Source organism: Felis catus, chromosome A1, assembly GCF_018350175.1.
Source record: "Felis catus isolate Fca126 chromosome A1, F.catus_Fca126_mat1.0, whole genome shotgun sequence".
Taxonomy (NCBI): domain Eukaryota; kingdom Metazoa; phylum Chordata; class Mammalia; order Carnivora; family Felidae; genus Felis; species Felis catus.
Window position 1 is genome coordinate 11,803,992 of NC_058368.1, and position 17,802 is coordinate 11,821,793.

At 37.1% G+C, this 17,802-nt stretch overlaps 1 protein-coding gene across 6 annotated transcripts in view; it reads left to right on the forward strand.

The window, feature by feature from the left end:
- Positions 1-17,802, forward strand: part of PDS5B (PDS5 cohesin associated factor B) — a 195,900-nt gene that overhangs the window by 40,639 nt on the left and 137,459 nt on the right. The window contains exon 1 of one of the 6 annotated variants that reach the window (XM_045051764.1): positions 13,053-13,150. The exons of the other annotated variants lie outside the window; for them this stretch is intronic. The gene's annotated coding sequence lies outside the window, so the exon portion shown is untranslated. Of the gene's footprint in view, positions 1-13,052; positions 13,151-17,802 lie in introns of those variants that run through there. 6 annotated transcript variants of the gene reach the window in all.

Below are 17,802 nucleotides of genomic sequence, written 5' to 3' on the forward strand. Positions count from 1 at the left end.
ACTTTTCAGGTGTCTAGTTGTTGTATGCATAAATCTCTCCACATTTCATTCAGTGTACTAATTTAGAAATTCTTTAAAATTTCTTCTGTGTCTTACTGTAGTTTTTAAATTTTACTTGACCTTTTTGCCCTGATACTCAGTTGGTGTACTTCTTTTGGACCCTCTGACTCTCCTGATGTGCTTGTTGATATGTCTTTGTTGATATGCAGTTAAGCGAGATTCTAAATTAATTATTGACAGTGGGTGTGGGCTGCTTTAGTAGTTGTACCAATTAGATTATTTTCTCTAGATGAGTTCTCCTAAGGGATGTGTGGCTCTAATCCTCTATGTGGGTTATCCCTGGTGTGGTAAATGAACTGAGACAGCATTTAAAAAAGTGAATTATTGTTTAGGGTATGTGGGCAGGGAACATATTGGCAAGGCTTGTGTCTCCCTTGAACAAGACAAATGGCTGAAAGAGCATTTGGGTCACAAAATCCCAAATGATTTATCTTGCAGTCTGTGTTGAGTCAAGAAAGCTCATATGAAATCTCTTTGCCCATCTTAGCTTTGCTTTGATATCTGGTGGAGTTCCAAAATCCTATTTGCTGTGTTCTCTTGAGCTGAGATTATTAACAGGAATTAGGAAGTAATTTGCTGTAGAGGTAGGAGTAGTTACTGGAAGATTATGTTTTATTAATTATGGTGGGCCAAAGCTAGGGTACATTCATCTTGTTGTCTTCAGTCCATTCCACTCCATTTCTTCTGAGTTGGGGTGGTTTATGGAGTTTTGGTTTTGCTTCTGTTGACTATCAGCATGGTCAGTGACCTTCTGATTTCTAACATTGCTTTTTCTTTGTTTTATAGTTCTTGGGCCATTTTAATAGATTTGGGGGAGAAGAGAGATATGTTATAATGTGATTAACCACTGTAAAATCAGAAGTTCTGTTGAAAAAGATTCAAAGGTTTATTCTCTTCTTTTCAGGTAGAAAAGTTCCTTCTTAACTAGGGATAAGATTTTGATGATTTTACTTTTTACATCGGAGCTCTAACTTCTGCATATCCACTCCTTCCTTACTGTTTCCCTCCTTTTTCATCACCCCTTTTTGTTGTTTTTGTTTTTTGTTTTTTTGGGTTTTTTTGTGTATGCATGATGAGGTGGGAATCTTAAGGTTTTTTTCTCTTTTGTGTTCCTTTATTACTAAGAATTTGTTGTCCCCTTTCTCGTGTTTGCACTCACTGACATTTTTTTGATAGATTGAGAAGTCATTGAGACTTTGAGAAGTCATTTATTAGGTCAGAGATTTTTTGTAAACTGGTTTCAATTAGAATAGAAAACCTCATGAATTACCCACAAAAAGAGTATTGTTTAATGAGACTTTTTTTTTTCTTAGCGTGTTTATGTATTGGGTTGTACTGCAATTAAAAAATGAAAATTTGAAAGTCACTGTCCTGGCCTTAGGTTATGGATTGTGACCTATGCCTCCCCCAAAGAATCCGTAATTCAAAGGAGATCTTCTGTAGAGTTGAGCGGCTTTAATTGAAGAGCTGGCGGCACTTCTGCCCCCTTCGTTGCAATAGCAGCCATAAGCTGTTTGTTGAAGTCTTGGAGTTCCAGTGGATACTGTTATAGGTGTGGAGGAGGTAGATGTGGTCCTAGGCACCTCCTAGCTGTAGAGACTTCTGCTTTTTAGGTATTTTGTAACTTAGAATTTGGTGGGAGATTTTGTTTGACAGAAGAGCTCAAATGCTTAAGAGTATTTGAAAAGATTGTTAGATAACCAAGGCTTTGAGACCGAAATAGCCCTTGTCTTTATTTAAAAACAATTTTTTTAAATGTTTGTTTATTTTTGAGAGAGAGCGCGAGTCGGGGAGGGGCAGAGAGGGAGACAGGGAGACACATGCTCCAGGCCCTGAGCTGTCAGCACAGAGCCTGATGCGGGGCTTGAACCCATAAACTGCGAACCATGATCTGAGCCAAAGCCAGATGCTTAACCAGGTGAGCCACCCAGGAACCACGCCCTTGTCTTTAAATAAATCAGTGTAGTATAAGTAATGTTTGGGTATTTCTTTCTTTAATTATTCAACCTTTAGTTTTGTTTCCTGCTTTTCTAGAATGAAATGTAGTGAACATCCTCACGTTTTGGTATGTTTTCAGTCTTTGCAGTTTTTTATTTTTTTTGGCCCTGTTACCAGTGAACATAGAGTAGACATGATGTACCATAGTGTAACTTAATAAAATATCTGTGACAATCACTTGTAGACATACAGTGAAAGGTTCCCAGAAATTCTTGGTTTATGGTCCCCTTTGTGTTTTGTCACTTTTTTCATAGAGCCAAAAAATGATAACCTAATAGTTCCGTTTCAGTACTCAATAACTTAAGTATTTATGGCTTAGGAATTACATATACATTGAAAGAAAAAATATATATTTTTAAATTCTTAAATAATGAAAGTTATTTACTAATGGGATATATTTGCCTGTTAGGATGGGATTGGACACTCCCACCTCATTTCCTACTTCTCACTGCAGTACTTTTTTATCTCATCACCTGCCCCCAAAGCCAGTTTCTCATTGATGTGGTACCTTCAGAAGGAATGTAGAATGATTTTATGTTGAAACGGAATTACCTCGAGCTAGTAGTTTACTTGGTGTCTGACAAATCTTGAGAATCATCACGTTTTATCGCTAATTAAAAATATCCCATAATGCCTGTGACTTTAGCAGTGGTGTTTTGGGTGTTCTGAGATATCTTGGAGCACCATTTGGTAATGGTAGGTGTAGGTATTTACAGCTTATACAGCAATTAAGCAAATAGTTGCTATCTACATTTCATAGAAGAGAAAATGCAGCCATTTCTGTAGGGTAAGCTATAGGTATTTGTATGAAGCCAATCTACTGAGCTGTCTAGTTGCATCTCAGAAGACAGTCTCTATTCTGAAGTTTACTTTGGCATCTGGGTGGCTCAGTCGGTTAAGCGTCTGACTTCGGCCCAGGTCATGATCTCGCGGTTTGTGAATTCGAGCCCCATGTTGGGCTCTGTGCTGACAGCTCAGAGCCTGGAGCCTGCTTTGGATTCTGTGTCTCCCCATCTCTCGGCCCCTCCCATGCTCATGCTCCGTCTCTCTCTCTCTGTCTCTCAATAATAAATGTAAAAAAAAAATTGAAGTTTATTTCTCATAGCTATTTTTTTTTAAAGTACTTAATTTTCTGTGAGTTTTTGTACCCTTTTTAGAGAAGAAAACTTAGGTTTGCTAGGCGTTTGAAAAGAAATACCTTCTTTCAAAGTGAAAGATAGCAAAACCACTTTTTGTATTGGTGTTCTTTCTTTTGTTTTTCCTGGGAAAATACATAAAAGATCAAAAGTTAATTTTCAAGTTAGTGAGTAATTGTATAAACGGATTTGTGAGGAACAGATCATATTTAACTAACGTTGTTGGAGAGCTGAATAGTAAGAATTGCAGATAATTATATGATAGTATAAGGTAATAAAATTGTAGTGTTTCAGACCTGGACAAGATCTAAGGTGGGATGAGGGTGGAGATGAGGGTTGGTTCATCTAATGGAATTCACTGGGTCATGTAATTCTTCTGTATCTTTTAGGATCTTCCAGTGGGAGGTGATGGAAGGAAGGAAGAAGGAGGACTGGTTAGAGAGAGATTGTGATTTTATTCTTGTTAAAGGCAGTTCAGAATATTTACACTCTTGGCTCCTGCCACGGTCTACAACCTTGAACATCTTTTGTCTAGTCTTCATTTAAAAGTTCAGTTTTAAGAAAAAAATGTTAAGGAAAGCTCAAAGGATAGGCAGTCCATAATATCTGTCGATTACTGGTTTGTTTTCCGTCTTTAAAAAATGCTTTTTAAAAATACTTTATTACAAGTACTTGAAATAACATATCTTATAAGAGAACTATTTTTCATTCAAAGTTCAAATCAAGTCTGTATTCCATTTTTACATGCTTGACAGTGGCAATAATTTTGAATTCTATATTTCCCGTTAATTTAGTTTTGTGCATATTTTTCCATCTCTCTAGAAGTGCTTTTATTTTTGGTATATGTTATGGTGGTACTTGTTTTATGAAAATGTTGTCCTTATATCCGTGTGTGTGTGTGTGTGTGTGTGTTTGCGTGCACGCATGCACAGACTTGAGAATAATACTTTTCTCGCTTAGCATTAGTATGGATGAGCTTGATAGAGCTTATTTATTGTACTGACTGCATAATCTTCTGTGGGAAGATTTGGCACGTTTCATTTAGCTGTTTCCTTGTCGATGTCAGGTTTTTCCCATGTTTTTTTTTTCCCCCACTATAAACAGTGCTAAGATAAATATTCTTGTACAATTTATATTGACATTTTTATTACGGTGAGATAGAATGGGAAGAGGAGGATTACTGGGTTGAAGGGAATGTGTTGTTAAAATTTAATAGATATTATGCATACATTTCTTTTTAGAAAGGCTGTAATAATTTACATTTCCAAAAACACTGACAGATCAGTGGTTTTCATATTGTTCCCCGGGGACTTCCTTGACAAGAAGAGTTGGGGGCATTGGGGTACTGATCACCCAGTTCAACTGGAGAGCTTTTAATCTGTTCACTGTATTTGATGTTGTTGGAACATTTTGGTTAGAAGAATGAGTTTCATCATTAAAATAAGTTTGAAGAATCACTGCCCTGTGTAATCAGATTTTTCTTTTAGATCAAATCAGCCATTGAGATCACTAACTTTTTGGATGCTTGTGTTGGCTCCCAATTCCCATGGAATTGTTTTTATTGAACCATATTTTAAATACTTTGAATTGTACTTTGGCTTGCATTGAAGGATAAAAAGAAGTAAATAAAACTCATTTCTGTGCTTATTCTAGATATGGTGCAGGGTTATCCTTTGTATTACTCACTGATCTCCTGAGGGTTCAGTGAGGACTCAAGTGTCAGAAAAAGTTTCACTTCCCTTGAGCAAGTTTTAGGTTTTTAACTCTTGGACAGTGTTAACCTTACAGTTGATATTTCTGTTTGATTTATTCATCTTATGCTTTTTGAAGATAGTTTGTTAGAGACTTATTTGTTATATACCATAACTATAAAGCTCCATACTTTGTTTTTGAAATAAATAAAACCAAGAGGTTAGGTATGCTACTGTGGCCGTTTCCAGTCATATAACCATGTAAGCAGCTGAGGTGTCATTCCAGTTCTCTCATACAGGACCTTTCTGATCCTGGGTAAATCAGTCAACCTCTCTTGACCTAGGTTTCTTCATTTGTTAAATAGGAATGATAATAAAATAACAGTTAATGATTTATCAAAAACATCTTTCAGTACATTCAGTGACTGGTTTCATAGGTTTTTAAAGGGTTTTGTGATGAAAGAAAAAAAAAAAAGAAACCAAAGTGCAGCCCATTAAAATTAAATACGTGGGGGCTAGGAGAAATGTGGCTCAAATCTGGAGCTTTCAGATGTTGTTTACCCACTTAAAAATATATAAATAAGTGTATATTTTCTGGTCAGATTTTGTATTTCTCCCTGATTCAGTCTTGGAAGAGTGTATGTTTCTAGGAATTTATACAATCTTCTTAGTTAGTAACCCAATTAAAATATTAAAGCATTCCTTAACTTTTCTTTTCTGGGTCTTTAGCCTTCTAGTATTATAAGCTGTGTACTTTCTCTCTAGAAAACACATTTTCACATATATGCAAACTTCATGGACTCTCTTACATGACTACATGCCTCATAGACCTCTTAAAGCCCATTTTTATGGGTTTCCTTTTTGGAAGTTCAATTTAAGAACTGATCTGGAGTGGTGGTTCTCAATCTAGAATGACTTTGCCCTGCAGGGATATTTGGTAATACTTGGAAACATTTTTGGTTTTATGTAAAACTACGGGTCATGGTGGGGTGCGTGTGTGTTTATGTTTATATGCTACTGGTGTCTGGTGGGCCAAGGCCAGGGATGTGGCTAACCATCTTGGAATGCGTAGGAACACTCATATGCTCACCCACAGCAAAGAATTCTGAGCAAAAACATCAACCAGTGGTGCTTTGGTTGAGAATCCCTGATCTAGAGGAAGAGATGAATCGGATTTCTTTCAAAAATCTTTCATAATCCTTGAAATCTAACCGGGCTTCTTTGCTGACAGTTGGGTAGGATATTGTTAAGGTTGTATTCTCTGGACCTTACTCTATCTTGAATATTCTGCCTTTGGTGTTTGCATAGTTTATTATTTTTCAGGTTTCTGTTTAAATGTCACTTCATTCAAGAGTCCTTTTTTGTCTTTGCAATCTAAAACAGCTCCCTTCTCCACTTACCCTTAGTTTTATTAACATTTCACATTACCTAACACACACGCTTATTTGTTGTCTTTCTCCCTTCAACTTTAAGTTCCACGAGAGTATGCTTCTTTGTCTTTATTGCTATATCTCCCCTAGCTCAAACAGTGCTGTGGTATAATAAATGTTCAAATATTTGTTGTTAAAAGAATGAATGGCATGAGTCTGGTATTGTGGCAAGTTTGTGTTATTTTAGCAAAGCTCTATGTTGTAGAGATCAAATGAGCGGATGGTAAGGTTGACAACCTTTTGTGAAAATTAAGGGCTCACCCAGGTGTAGAATAACCTAAGAGCCTATCTGAGGGCTAAGCAAGGATTAAAAAGAAATAGTTCTGGGGGGCCTGGGTTGCTCAGTCAGTTAAGCGTCCTACTCTTGATTTCAGTTCAGGACATTATTTCTTGTTTCTTGAGATTGAGCCCCATGTCAGCGTGGAGCTTTCTTGGAATTCTGTTTCCTCTTTCTCTGCCTCTTCCTCCCTCGCTTGTTCATGCTCTCTCTCTCCCTCTCTCACAATAAAGAAACGAACCTAAAAAGATAAAAAGAAATAGATTTTTGGCTGCTCTAGAATATTCTGTACTGTTCTTCAAACTTGTTTGACCATGAGAATTATCTGAGACACTCCTTAAAAATGTGGGATATGGGGGTGCCTGGGTGACTCAGTCGGTTAAGCTACCGACTTCAGCTCAGGTCATGATCTCCTAGTTTGTGAGTTCAAGCCCTGCATCGGGCTCTGTGCTGACAGCTCAGAGCTTAAAACCTGCTTCAGATTCTGTGTCTCCCTCTCTCTCTGCCCTCCCCCGACTCGCGCTCTGTCTCTCTTTCCTTCAAAAATAAATAAACATTTAAAAACAATGTGGAATATGAAGTCTCTCCCAAATCTACTGAATCAAAATTTCTAGAGGAGACACCAGGACATTTTTATTAAGAACAAATAGGAGAAGTGTAGTCTTTAGATGACACTGGGAGAACTGGGTTTCTACATGCAAAAGAATGAAGGTTGGACCCATATCTCAAACAATATATAAAAATTAGCTTAAAGTGGATCAATGGCCCTAAAGAGCTAAAGCCCATAAACTCTTCCAAGAAAACATAGTGGTAAAATTTCATGCCCTTGGATTTGGTAATAAATTCTTGGCTGTGATACCATCAGCAAAAGCAGTAAAAGAAACAAAATGGATAAATTTGGCTTCATAAAAATTAAAAACTTGTGCATCAAAGGTCATTATTAAGAAAGGGAAAAGACAATACAGAATGGGAGAAAATATTTATAAATCATATATCTGATAAGGATTTAATATCCAGAATATATAAAGGATGCCTGCAGCTCAACAGCAAAAGGACAAATAACCTACTTTCAAAATCGGCAAAGGACTTGAATAGACATTTCTTCAAAGAATCCATAAAATCCTAAGTATATACCAAAAAATTGAAAACAGGGCCTTGAAGAGATATTGGTACACCCATGTTTATAGTAGTGTTTATAATAGCTATAAGTGGAGACAACCTAAGTGGAAACAATCCATTAACAGATGAATGAATAAAGTGTCATATGTGTTCAATGGAATGTTATTCCATCATAAAAAGTAGTGAGGGCATGATAGTTGATACAGCATGAATGGATCTTGGAGATATTCTGAGTGAAATAAGCCAGGCACAAAAGGACAAATACTGTATGGTTACACTTAGATGAGATACTTAGAATAGGCAAATTGATAGAGATAGAAAGTAGATTAGAGGTTACTAGGGGCTGGGAGAAGACAGAGTGGGGGGGGTTATTACTTAATGGTTATAGAGTTTCTTTTTAGGGTTATGAAAAGTTTCAGGAATAGATAATGGTGAAGGCTGCTCAACATTGTGAGTATAATCAGCGCCACTGAATTCTACATTAAAAATGGCAAAAATGGCAAATTTCACTTTATATATATTTTACCACAATAAAAAGTACCAATAGTAAAAGCTGTTGAATTGTGTACTCTATTATTATTTTTTAAATGTATGTTTATTTTTGAGAGAGAGAAAGAGCATGAGCTGGAGAGAGGCAGAGAGAGAGAGAGGGGAGACACAGAATCTGAATCAGGCTCCAGACCCTGAGCCGTCAACACAGAGCCCGACGCTGGACTTGAACTCACAGATTGTGAGATCATGACCTGAGCTAAAGTTGGACGCTTAACCATCTGAGCCACCCAGGCACCCCTTGAATTGTGTACTTTATTTTTTTTTATTTTTTATTTAAAAAAAAAAATTTTTTTTTTTTTTTTTAACATTTATTTACTGTTGAGAGACAGAGAGATACAGAGCATGAGCAGGAATGGGGCAGAGAGAGGGGGAGACACAAAATCCGAAGCAGGCTCCGGGCCCTGAGCTGCCAGCACAGAGCCCAACGCGGGGCCTGAACTCAGAAGCTGCGAGATCATGACTTGAGCTGAAGTCAGATGCTCAACTGACTGACCCACCCAGGCGCCCCTTGAATTGTGTACTTTAAATTTTTTTTTAACGTTTATTTTTTTATTTTTGAGACAGAGAGAGACAGAGCATGAACGGGGGAGGGGCAGAGAGAGAGGGAGACACAGAATTGGAAGCAGGCTCCAGGCTCTGAGCCATCAGCCCAGAGCCCGACGCGGGGCTCGAACTCACGGACCGTGAGATCGTGGCCTGAGCTGAAGTCGGACGCTTAACCGACTGAGCCACCCGGGCGCCCCGAATTGTGTACTTTAAATAGTGAATTGTCTGGTATGTGAATTATATCCCCATAAACTTGTTTAAGAAAACAAACAAAAACAAGCATTCATGTTTGGGCAGTAATGCCAAAGAACAAAACCGGGTTGATTTTAGCTAGGAAGTGTATTAGGTAGTTGTTGGCAATTATCTGTCATAAACAGAAAAATCTTTGTAATTCTCTCATGGAATAAGCAGCAGTTTCCTCATCAGGGTGATGCAGCTGCAAATATAATACACCTAAATAGGTAAAGAAACTTTTGGACATTAATACAGTTGAAAATAACTGAAAAAAGTGATATTAATCAGTGAGACTAGATTAAAACGCTTGTGCATACCTTCAAAGTTTATATATTTAGGAATATCTTCAAATATTTATGTACTGTGTTGGTTTTGGTATGTTTTCCCATTATAGGGAAATTTACTGAGAAAGTTATCAAATTACACTTCTTGGTGGACTTGACATCCAGGTTTATCTTCCAGTCATCCTTCTCCCAATTTAGTCATTATACTTCCATCTACAAGGTACATAACTTAAAACATTTTTTAAAATTTTGTGGTAAAGATGGTTAATACAATAGAAAACAGGAGAGAAGTATGGTTTAGTGGGAAGAAAAAGGTTAAGACAGCAGTATAATGACCAGTGTTTAATTAACAACCTTGCCTTAAAGGTTATGTAGTTACTGTACTTACACTTAAAAATTTTTAATTCTCAAGAAAATTTGTAACTTGTTAATAACTAGACTTTAGTCATCATTTCACAATACATACATATACTGAATCATTATATTGTACACCTGAAATTAATATGATGTGTTATGTCAATTCTGTCTCAGAAGTTTAAAAAAATTTAAAATGTGGGACCAGTTTTATTATGTTTGAAGTTATATGGGATCTAGGTGTTTGACAAGATTGTTTAGATTTATTGTGTTATGAAGAAAACTGTGTTCTTTAACGTATTTTAAAGTGATAATATTTTGTACCCATAGATGCAAAATAAAAAAAAAGGCTGAAAATCCTGATGCAAAATTGCCTTTGTTTTTTACAAGCAGAAGATTATGAGTCGAGAATCCCTAAGTCTTTCTGTATTAAGCAGTCTAGTACAGCTTCAAGTGCAGATAAAGTATCTGTAAGGCTGTTTCCTTCCTGTTTAACAAAAAATTGAAAGTTGTTTTCAATTTTGCTAAATTTATTTCTGTTAGAAGTCAGTACTACCTTCAAGGGCCTACATCTTGAAGGAGAAAACCTGAACTCTAATGTTCAATGTTGAAAAGTTTGATTACGATGCTGGAAATAAATGGAGACTAACTATGCTTGTATGATATTTGGATTGTTGTTGTTTTGCTAATGTTCTGTTTTATCCATTATTTTGAAAAGTGTGATTTTGCAGAATGAGATTTTTCTAGAAATGCACATATAACAGATACCTGTACTTTTTTTTTTTTTTTTCAGGTCTAGCATATTTTTGTGCTTTTTCTAATTGCTCAGTGTTTCCTCTGCCTCATAGCCATTTTGAATCCTAGAATCCATACCTCGCTATCTTCCTGTCTTCCACAGCTTGAATTCCAACTTTGTGATGTGCTGCTGCTGATTTTCTCTACCATCTTTGACAGAATGAGTTGTTCTCTTTTGTGTTTCCTTGAAAACACTTAGGTCTATAAGCCAGTGGTTTTTAGCAAATTTAGAGTGTATAACCATTGTCCTCCAAAGATTGCTGGTGTCCATTTGTGGTTACTCCTTTCTCAACCCCAGTGCCAGATGACAGCTCGTCTATTTGCTTTTTATGGATGTTTCCTGTAAGTGTAATCTATGCAATACATAGTTTTTTGTGTCTTGCTTTTCTTATTTGTGGAATATTTTTGAGGTTCATCCATGTTGTATCATATTTCAGTACTTTGTTCCATTTCATTCCTAACTAGCTTTCCCTTGTATGGGTATACCACATTTTGTTTATCCATTCATCAATTAATAGATGTTTGGGTTGTCTCTACTTTTTGGCCATTAAGTTGCATTGTTATTTAACTTTGCATATAAAAATCCTCATGTAACCTTTTTTAATGTTTGTTTATTTTTGTGAGGGAGAGAGAGACACTGAGTGTGAGTGGGGGAGGGGCCGAGAGAAGGAGAAAGACACAGAATCTGAAGCAGGCTCCTGGTTCCAAGCTGTCAGCACAGAGCCCAACGTGGGACTTGAACCCACGAACCATGAGATCATGACCTGAACCAAAGTTGGATGCTTAACTGACTGAGCCACCCAGGTGCTCCATGGAACCTTTTTTAAGTGTGGGTGTTTGGGCCTGAAGATTAGGAGATTCAAGTGTGCTCCAAAAATTGGGAGCCATGAGGTTAAGGGAATAGGCTTTGGGAATCAGATATGGATTAGTTCCAGTTTAGTTGCTGGATAACTTCAGCATAGTTAATCTCTTTGACCCTCAGTTTCCTCATTTATAAAATGGGCGTAATTATGTAATTCATCTCATTATTAAGAATTATTTCTTGAGCTTAGTTCTCGCTTTTTTGCCTATCACTGTTACTTAGATATACAGCAGTGAACAAAATTATATACATTTTTTTTAAATTTTTTTTTTCAACGTTTATTTATTTTTGGGACAGAGAGAGACAGCATGAACGGGGGAGGGGCAGAGAGAGAGGGAGACACAGAATCGGAAACAGGCTCCAGGCTCTGAGCCATCAGCCCAGAGCCTGACGCGGGGCTCGAACTCACAGACCGCGAGATCGGGACCTGGCTGAAGTCGGACGCTTAACCGACTGCACCACCCAGGCGCCCCCAAAATTATATTCTTATTCTCATATGAATAAGAATGTTCATGAAAGTTCAGAAGGGGATATAGACATTAGAAGATAAACACCTATACTTATGATAAATTCTTTGAAGGAAAAGTACAGGGGTAGTGTTGAGAGCATATAGTAGAGATTTAATTTAGTTTGGGCAGACTTGGGAAAGCGTACCTGAGGAATTGACACATGAGATTTGAAAAATCAGTGTTAGCCAGGCATGAGGGGAAGAGGTGACAGGAGGAAAAAGGTTTGAGGCAGAAAGAATAGCACACACTGAGACAGAAAGATCTTGGTTTGGTGCCTTTAAGGAGTAGCGGTGTGATAGGAGTATGGTGATTAAAGTGGTCAGATTAATATATTTGGAACTTATTTTAAGGGTACTGGGAATCTATTTAAGAATTTTAAGGCAACGATATGAGGAGATTACTGTACTAAGAAGATCATTTCTGGCTGCTGTATGAAGAACAAATTGGAGGTGGCTTAGATTAGGTTGTGGTGAAATGATGGCTAAATGAGGGTGGATTTCATTTATCTTTTACAAGTAGCATTCACAGGACTTGGTTGGTCTTAAATGTTGAAAGGGTCACTCCCAGTTTCTTGGGGAGGAACAAATTGGGTACACTAAGGCACCATATACAGAGAGAAGATAGAAGGTGGGTTATTTTGGAAGGGGAAGAAGTTGGAAGATAGCTTGTTTAATTTGGGGGATTTTAAGTTCAAGATGCCTTTGCGAATAAACCAAGTAGAAATGTCAACTGGTTGTATATGTGAACTAGCTTTTATAAGAGATCTGTTGGTAGGGTATGTATTATTTGAAAGTCTTTGGAGTAGGTTTTAAAAAGCTTATGGCAAAAGTCTGGAGAAAAACATATAGACTAAAAAGTGAGTAAAAGGGTCAGGATTGAATTCTGATGAATTACTAATATTTAGAGGCTGGGTAGAAAAGGAGACAACGAAGACAAGAGTGACCAGTAAGGTAGGAGGAAAATCAAGAAGAGGTAGAGTAGACTAGGAACCAAAGGAAGAGAGTGTTTCAAGGAGAAGGGTATCATCAACTGTGTGTCTGTACTGCTGAGATCAATTAAATAAGGGTTAGAAAAGTGTTCATTTGATTCGACAGCATGGAGGTCAGTGATGACTTCTAGTTAGCTTTTATTGCATAACAAATCACCCCACAAGTTAACAGCTTAAAATAACCACCGTTTATTTGGCTTCCAGTTCTACAGGTTGACAAGTTGAGTTTGGCTTAGCTGGGCAGTAGCTGGGCAGTTCTACTCATCTGGATCAGCTTTAGTGATCCCTTACCTGGGCTTGCTCATGCATCTACAGGTATGCCTCTGTCATTACCTGTTAGTTTGGCTGTGGCTGGCTTGTTCATGATGATCGTGGCTGGAAAAACTGGGACCTCTTTCCATACGATCTCTCATTTTCCAGTGTGATGACTTCTGGGCTTGTGCACAGGTTCGGTAGAGTTCCAAAAGCAGCAAGTCTGTAAACTCCAAGCCAGAAACCCTTGTTAAGCTTGCCAAATGTCCTAGTGGATCAAGTCATAAGTTCATTTCAGATTCAAGGGCTGGAAAAACACTCTTGATTGGAGGAGCAACAAAGTCACGTTGCAAGGGTGTAGTTACAGAAAAAGGAAAAATCCGTTGCCGTTTTTGAAGCCTGCTACGATGATTATGGCAAAGGCATTATTGCTGATGATGGGGGGGATGTTGGAAACAAGATTGCTAGTATGAAAAGTGAATGGGAACTGAAGACGTGAAGGTAGAAAATATACTTCTTGAGAGGCTTGGCTGTGAAAGTAATTTGAGAGAGAAGACAGTAGTAGTTGGAGGGGTATTTGTAGTCTGAGCCAGGTGTGTTGCGGTATTCTTTCCACTGGAGAACAGAGTATGTTGAGTGCTGAGAGAAGGGATCGAGTAGACACTGAGGATGCTGAGGCAGAGGAAAGAGGAGACAACTGATCAAGTGAAAGTCTCTGATAAACCTGTAGAGGATGGGATTTTGTGTACCTGGGTAGGGATTAGCTTTTGATGTAAGGCTGATATACTTTCTAATAACAGGAAGGAGAAAATGGATATAAATGCTGTAGGTAGGCCAGTAGATTTAGTGATAGGACCCTGAAGAGGTTCCTGTTTGATAGAGCTGTTTTCTCAGTGAAATAGGGGCGTGCAAGAATGTATGCTTAAGGTTTGATGTTCATAGAGGAATACCTAATTTTATTCCCCCACTGAATGGGACACTGAGCTGATGTAGAGAAATACCAGTCATTTAGTAAATGGGAGATACTGTCATTATTAATATAAAAAGTATTACTTTAAAGAGATTTACAGGGGCACCTGGTTGGCTCAGTTGGTAAAGCATCCAGCTCTTGATTTCAGTTCAGGTCATGATCTCATGGTTCATGGGATCGAGCCCTGCGTCTGGCTCTGCACTAACAGCACAGAACCTGCCTGGGATTCTGTCTCTTCTCTCTCTGCCCCTCCCCCCACTTGCACACATGGGCATTCTCTTTCCCCTTCTCTCTCTTTCTGTCAAAATAAACATTTAATAAAATCTAAAAGATTTAACAGAATACTTTATGTATTGTTGGAAACTGGTGTTAATTGATGGAGCGCTTCACTGATTCCAGTTGGTTAAGCATCTGACTTCAGCTCAGGTCATGATCTCATGGTTCCTGAGTTCGAGCCTCCTTCGGGTCCTCTGTGCCCCTCCCCTGCTCATACTTGAGCTTGCTCTCGCTTGCTCGCTGTCTCTCAAAAACAAATAAACATTAAAAAAAAAAAAAAAAACTGGTGCTAGTCGAGATATTCTATGGCCTAGGGCTCTTTTTCTTTTTGAACCAGTTAAGTTAAACTTTACTCCCTTCTGTAATGTTGATGGTCCTTAAAAAGCATGTAGGCAAGAAATATGTTTAATCTTTTGTAAATAAACATTACCAAAAATATGAACAGAATGAGTTTGCTGTCTAAAAGGACTTTAAGCCATTTAAAATTGCTTTGTTTCACCAGAACTCATAGGGATAACTATTAAATAAACTTAATTTGAATTAAAAAAGATTAATTCAAGTTGCTTGGTAGCTTAGTGGTAACACTGTATATGGAAAACAGCTTTTTGTTTGCATAGTTGGAAAATATGTAAACGTGGCCTTAAGGTTATACACAGGGAAAATTAACATAATTTATTTTGTCTTTTATTCTTTTAGAAAGCACTCTTACTAGCTTTTTAATTGTTCCTGGCTTAGAATAAGCCTAACTTCTATTCTCTGTAATCACTCTGGACTGGAAAGGTTGTCTTTATGGAGGGCACCATCTGCTGGTTATAAGAGGTACCGATTGTGGGAAGACTGCATTTTGCAGTTACCAGAGTCTTCACAAAATCTTGTTTCCCTTCTAATTCCAACTTGGACTTGGAGTAAAGTCCCAGGAGGAACAGCAGTTTTTAATAAACACAGCCAATTAGAGATTCTAGTAGCAGTTTGATTTGATTTCTGTGACCCTGAATTTGTTGTCACATACTGGATTTTTAATAAAAATCACGACAGTGTCAGATGTCTTTATTTCTTCTCAGATCAGTTAAAAAAAAATGATTATTCCTATTGCTCTTACCTTTGCTCTTCAATCCAGTCAGTACTTTTTTTCCATTCATTGAAAGGATCTTAAATATTTTTACTGTAGTCTTATTTGATCTTAACAACATTTATTTATATGTGATATTATCAGAATAAAGAACAATGTTTTCATTGATTTTTCTTCCAGTGACTGTCAGTATGATTTTTAAAAATACTGATATGGGGGTGCTTAGGTGGCTCAATTGGTGGAGCATCGGACTTGAGTTTGGGTCATGGTCACATGGTTCATGAGTTTGAGCACCATGTCCAGCTCTCTGTTGTCAAAGCCCAGAGTTAGCTTCGGATCCTCTGTCTCCCTCTAGCTTTCTGCCCTGTGTGTGTGCACACGCTCTCAAAAATGAATAAACATGAAAAAAGATCAGATTAAAAATACAGATGTTTCCCTTAATTAACATTTTAGATGAACTTACTCAAAGGTTGTATAAGCTCTTTAGTATTAGAATATTTTATTGTGTTTTATTTGTTCATATTGGATATAAAAATGTAAATATTTGTAACAACATGCATTACAGTGCATACAATGAAATTAACTGCTTTCTGAAACTATTTGTTTCACATTACCCTTTAAAAGCAGGAAAATTCTGTATCATAGTTTTACTATAAATTGGGGGTAAATTGAAAGCATATATATTTTAAATGGAAAAAGGAATTTGTTCTTCTATAGTGTATTTAGTATATAAAATGGATTCTGATAGTGGTCAGTTTTATGTAAATTATTATTAAAAAAAATTTTTTTTTTAGCATTTATTTATTTTTTGAGAGGCAGAGAGAGACGGTATGAGTGGGGATAGAACAGAGAGAGAGGGAGACACAGAATCCGAAGCAGGCTCCAGGCTCTGAGCTGTCAACACAGAGCCCGACATGGGGCTCGAACTCACAGTGAGATCATGACCTGAGCCGAAGTCGGACGCTTAACTGACTGAGCCACCCAGGTGCCCCTATATAAATTATTTTTTAAGTATGGTTATTATTTTCTTATTTTCAATGTATCCACTCTGCCTTACATGTGAATAATTGAAAGTCCACAAAGATGAAATATATTATGTCAGATAATTTAAGTCTGTTAAACCTCAGAGGAGCAGCTGTATATCAGTATCTCTTATATATTTCTGATAAAAATTGAAGATCCTATTTATTTCCCATACCCTTTCTTTCTTCAGCATTGCTCCCTTTCCCTCTTTCTCATTTACACTTTTTTTTTTTTTCTCTTAGGTTGCAGTTTAGTAGTTATTTCTGTTATTTTGGGAAACTTTTTCCTTAAAGATCACCTTACCAGGTCCAAGGGAGTATTTACTAAGGCCATTTTGTATGTTTCAGCAACATGTGTTTCTGAAATAATTAGCACTGTATGCCACCCTTCATCTTCAAGCATTTTTTTCTAGGTTAAAACATTTTTTTTTTTAATTTTTCTACCTTTTCTGACCCTTCTGTTTTTCTTCCTATCCCCCTCCCCATATCAATATAGATGTTTCCTCAGGGTTGAGTCTTGGTGTCTCAGCTCATCCTACATGTTTTTCTTAATCTTGTAAACCCATAAAGCATGAGCTTTATGACCAAAATATTTTCTGGCTTTGATTTTCTTTAAAACTTCAGATCTATATCTTTAGTTACCTTTTAGACCAAAATTTTTTCCCCAAGACTTGACCTCTGTATGTTTTTTCCCTATCTCCATTATGGTGAGAGCAGAGATTTTATATATTTGCTTGTCATTGCATTCCTAGTATATGGTGTAGTATACTGCACCAAGTAAATTCTCAGTAAATAAGTAATTGACTTTCAAGGAACAGAGGCTTTGAATCTTGTAATCATCTACTTCTCTTTACTTTTTTTTTTTTCTACTTCTCTTTTAATATCATCCATAAGTCTTTGAATCAGTTCTTGTTTCCCCATGTTTCCCCATTTCTTCCTTACTTCTTATCTGGAATGTTGTAGCAGTTTTTTAACTGGTTTTACTGTATTTGATTTCTCCTTTCTGGTCTGTATTGCAATCTGTTGTAGCCATCATTTATTAGAACAGTTCTGGTCATTCATTCAGCAAGGATTTCCAGAGTACCTGCTTTGTGCTAAGTTCTCTAATAGATGCTAGCATAAAATGATATACTATCCTTCGCTTATAGGGCTTATGGCCTAGTAAGAGACATAGAATAAGTTCACTAAATATGATGTGATAATGCCAATTATGATATGTTCAAAGTTTTCCTAGCTGTAGGGGGAGGAGTCTTGCTCTGGTTGGAGAAGTCAGTGAAAGTTTAAACATAGACTTAATTAAGGTACATCATTTGCTTAGTAGACAAGGGCCAGTAAATATGTCATTCTGAAGAAACAGCTTGTATATATTCACAGAGAT